The sequence below is a fragment of the Dreissena polymorpha genome, chromosome 5 (assembly GCF_020536995.1).
Source record: "Dreissena polymorpha isolate Duluth1 chromosome 5, UMN_Dpol_1.0, whole genome shotgun sequence".
Lineage (NCBI taxonomy): Eukaryota > Metazoa > Mollusca > Bivalvia > Myida > Dreissenidae > Dreissena > Dreissena polymorpha.
In genome coordinates this window covers 68714021-68719300 of record NC_068359.1, presented here as the reverse complement: position 1 = coordinate 68719300, position 5280 = coordinate 68714021, and the positions used below count along the sequence as shown (strand labels likewise).

At 33.1% G+C, this 5280-nt stretch overlaps 1 non-coding gene across 1 annotated transcript; it reads left to right on the top strand.

Annotated features, from left to right (window-relative positions):
- The first annotated feature begins 855 nt into the window (after positions 1-855).
- On the top strand, positions 856-946 carry Trnal-uaa (transfer RNA leucine (anticodon UAA)). Its single transcript is given in 2 exon segments — positions 856-892; positions 910-946. It is a non-coding gene; the product is annotated as a tRNA-Leu (tRNA).
- The last annotated feature ends 4334 nt before the right edge of the window (positions 947-5280 follow it).

Genomic DNA, 5280 nt, shown 5'->3' with positions numbered 1-5280 from the left:
TATGTGAAATATTACCATTTCGAACATTTTTTGTTGAATGTCAGACATGGTCAACAGTTTATTTGTTAGCGTTTCTATTTGCTGCTCTTTGTTTGACTGACCCAAACCCATACATTTTTTTGACGAAATTACATTGCAGCGTCAAGTAACGTCAATTTATTCAAACATATTTCCAGGTTTATTATGAAGTTTGCTTCAATATAAATGTTTTTCGTTAATTTAAAGCACATGATTCATGTGTTTCAACCGTTTTGAAACTCGTTGTAATTTCTCACCATGATTTTTTTAAATCGTCAAGCAAATTTTTCAGTAAACTCGCTAAAGGCTCGCTTACAAACACATTTATTGGCGTCGCCCTGGAGGGCGGCGACTAGTATGTAATGCATTTTTTTTCGCTTATGGGAGGAGAAGTTATTTTACGGATCAATATATATATTTTTGTTTTAAGAATATCTTGCATAGTGGTGATTTTTTTGTGCAAATTAGTGTAAATAAGTACTGCATTTGCGCCTATTACATTTATTACGACATTTATTGCCAATAATGGAAAGCTAATTGTTTTAATTAATAACTGATCCACAGCTGATCACAGGGAAAAGATCACAGGGACTGGGCAAATACGCGAAACGTGTATAAAAACAAAACATAATCAAAATATATTTATTTTGTGTTTTTTCTAATTTGCTTATTTAGTGGAGAATCAATGTTGTACGATATTTGACGACCTATCGCGCAAGCAAGTTTATTGGAAGGCGTAGTTGTACGAAAACGTACAATGTATTAGTTTATTAATAGATATATAATAACGATCGTTATACACAACTTCACTAAATAGCAGTACATAAGTGAATGTCAGCCGGAATAGCTCAGTTGGGAGAGCGTTAGACTTAAGTTGTTTACGCAACAGTCATCTAAAGGCCCCCCGGTTCAATCCCGGGTTCCGGCACGAACGGAACAGTTCGGCGGCTGACAATTTTTTCAGTCAGGTTAATAAATATAATAAAGCTTTATTTTATGTAGACATTTTAAAATCAATTTTACTTCAATTGGACATTTTTTATTTAAATTAATGGATGCAACGTGGTGACAACGTTAATTAAAATTTCTTACATCACTTAAATATCTTATAAAAAATACACGTGTTTTAATATTAACAAATAAATGCAAACAACACATATATTATCCATGTATTTTTTGGTTGTCTATCATAGGCCTATTCCTACCACATATAGAGCGCGAAGCGGGACACGTATTATTGATTGCAACAATGAGTTGCGATAAAGGAAGCAGCCGCTCATCAAGGAGGAGCTGTGTCCCAGCAACCCGTTTCCCTAGAGTCAAGCACTTCTGGGAGTTTTTTTTTCAATAATCACATATAAAGCGCGAAGCGCGTCACGTATTACTATATAGGTGGTATGAGCCCTTTAGCATTATCCGACCATTACGTCCATAGTTATATTCCTTAGAATTTGAGAAGTTTTGAAATCCTTGTTCGAAGTCCAAAATTTTCACCCGATCGTTCCCAAACTTTCACATTTTTTTTTATAAATGAGGACCCAACCCAAACTCTATATGAGCAATATCGGACCATAAGTCCAGATTTATGTCTCTTTGAATTTAAAAATAAAAGTGAAAAACTGCTTGGGTAGGTGATTATGTCAACATTTTTCATCAGATTCTTTCCAAACTTACAGTGTCTTCATATCAATGAGCATTTTTAAAATGACAAACATCGGGACAATAAGTCCAGATTGTTTTTAAATTAAATTTGACAAAATAAACAGTTTCCACTTGTTTAAAAGATTTCACAACTTTCATCTGAATTTTTCCAAACTTGTTAAGTGTTTTTATATCAGTATTACTCGAACCCTATTGAAAATGATGAATATCGGAGCAATAAATCTATTATGATCTTTTACTGAATTTTAAAGTATTGTGAAATGCAGCTTCTTTATACAGTTTACAGTTTTCATTCAATTTTTTTCCAATCTTTTACAGTGTTTTCATATCAATGAGTACTCAACCCCTGTCGTAAATGAGCAACGTAAGAATAAGTTCAGAATCATCTCCCCTTGAAGTTGAGAAAAATATGAAATTACGCTTACAAGATGAAGCAGATTTTTTAAAAATACACAGTTCTGTTCCATTTATGAAAACTGCACACGGATACCAGTAAAAATAGGAAACCAATGTAAATAAAATGAACTATGAAATATTTGGGAGTTACAACACAAAATCATAGATAATGGTTATTTGGGGGTTATAACACAACATCATAAATAATTGTTATTTTGGAGTTATAACACAAAATCATAGATAATGGTTATACCAGTATCTTTTCTTATCTTGTTTAAAATAATCGGCCAATATATTTATATTAACAGTAGAAAAAAAATCGTTCCATGTAACTTCATTGAGTGCCTTTTACACTGAAATTCCCGACACCCTTTGATGCTTTGCATCAATACTTATCTTGTTACATATTGTAAAACATTACTTAACTGCATATGTCTGAGGCTCCTTTATTTAACATACATCAAATATGTCTATTGAACCACAGATCATCACTACATACCGATTCGGAACTGATAACAAGAACATGGTGATGTCAGTCGTGTTTTTTTTTAAGAAATTAAGTTTGGATTGTTGCAACACATTATAAATGTCTCCAGTCATTAAAATGGTGCTAATATTAACAACAAACATAACATAATTTATTTTTTGTATTAACATTTGATAGACGACAATCATGCAAAGGTATATTACAACTATGCAAGAATCTAAATCACTGCTTATAGTTACAAATTAAACAATATTGTTTGATGTTACTATACATCAATACAATATCACACTTTATTTTGGACAATAATACGCACTTTAACACCACATTGAATTAAAAACAACAACGTATAATTCTGCAGATCTGGCGATTTGTAAGGAAAACCGTACAACACAACCGATACCCATACCTTAGGGTTTGTTGGCGGAAATGTACATATAAACATGCACGTTAACTGTTTGACAGAATATCGTACATATTACAACAAAAAACACAAAGAATTGTTAGCCTAAAACGATGTTAAACAAGAATTATAGTCATATTTTTTTTCAAAAAAAGACACAGACCTAACTAACAACGCATGTGTTTTGCAAGCAAAACCGTAATACAAAACAAACAAGAATAATAAAAAAGTTATCGGGGCAGCCGTACCTGAACAAATAAATAAACTCTTATGGTTTGTCAGAAAACATTTTATAAAAACAAAACTCATACGGTTATCAGGAAAATCTATTGTGTAACAAAAACTCACTCGATTGATCAGAAAAACATAAGATAAAAGAATGACGTATACGATTTGTCAAGAAAACCATACTTTTAAACTAAGACATATACAATACAATGTAAAAAAATAAATCAGAACGTCTGTCTGGCAATTTATGAATAAAATCAAATACGCAGTAAGTTCGCCATGAAAAACGTACATAACAAGACAAACTCATACGGTTTGTCAAAAGCCTCGTTAATGAAAGACAAAGCCTAACATTGACAGAGCAACGAATATGTTGACTGGAAAATATCGTCCGTATTTACTAAAATACAGAGCAATATAAGATATATGGTTAAGCATTTTGTAAGAACGGGTCAATGTATATCATATGTTAACAGAAAGAGGGACATATAAACATCAAAATATCTTTTTTGGCGATATGAAGGTATATTTATATTACATGAAAACCAGATGGACACGCTTATCCCTGTTATACGGCCATTTGCTAAGTCAATTGGTGATGATTCAAAGTCACGTTACCAAGTGCTGTAGTGACGTGAGCTACCATAGGACGGACGTACCAGATTCATTTCGCAAATGATGATATTTAACGTAACAAGGCATTCATCAACAATATGTGTAAAAAGATATTGTCTTTGATATAAGCTTTAGATAGTTCATATTGTATCGATGCATAGTATCTTATCATATTTAAGCAACCAGATGCACTTATTTTTCCTAGCCCTTATTTTCATAATTGAATAATATATAACAGTTAATCTAATGATTACCTTACATTGACTGAATTTGTTGTCAAATGAAAATGTAAATGTCAAACACAAACAGGAACATTAAACACTAGATATGTCAAGGGCACAGATGGCAAAACTACACGTTGATAACAGAGTGACATTTTGTTTCACGTTATAATTCATTGTATATGTTAGACGTTTTTACAAAGTCACATAGCTGCTCAAAGACAAAATACTTCTTTCATAATGAGAATGCATGCATTAATCAGATGTTATATTTTGACTATCACTAAAGTTTGTTGACCCATGTACTATAGGTTAACACACTTTCAAGAAGCCCGGATGCACATTTGTATTTATCAACGCGCATTTAGGTTTGGACATGACTTTGTTAAAAAACTCATATTCAGGGTCCGTCTTCCCTATCTAACGTTAAAATGTGCATTTCAAGAAAAGATTATGAGAAGGCATTTTAGTATCTTGTAACATTTTTGATTCACTTAGACTTTTTTAAAGTGACATGACCATGTTAAAAAAAGGTGGGTTGCTAGAGGACGGTCGAAACAGGTTTATGTCGCCAAAGATAAAAATGTCGTAGTAATTAGATTTGTATTGATTATGGTATTGATGTCAAGTGGGTTGTCAGAGGACGGACGTACCAGGGTCATGTGGCCAAGTTTCAAAGTCAAGTGGGTTGTCAGAGGATGGATGTACCAGGGTCATATGACAAAGTTTCAAATTCAAGTGGGTTGTAAGAGGACGGACGTACCATGGTCATGTGACCAAGTTTCAAAGGCAAGTGGTTTGTCAGAGGACGGACGTACCAGGGTCATGTGACCAAGTTTTAAAGTCAAGTGGGTTGTCAGAGGATGGATGTACCAGGGTCATATGACCAAGTGTCAAAGTCAAGTGGGTTGTAAGAGGACGGACGTACCAGGGTAATGTGACCAAGTTTCAAAGTCGAGTGAGTTGTCAGAGGATGGATGTACCAGGGTCATGTGACCAAGATTCAAAGTCAAGTGGGTTGTCAGAGGATGGATATACCAGGGTAATGTGACCAAGTTTCAAAGTCAAGTGCAAAAAAAAAATAAGTGCAGAATAGATAACAAACCTCAGTTGTCTCTTTATATAAAGCTCATTTTCTTAAGTACTTTACCGTCTTATTAAAATGTTAAAACAAATATTCAGAACATACTTACCATCAAAATTGAACATAACTTAACATTCTTCTTTTAATTTAATTTATATACGCTATAATG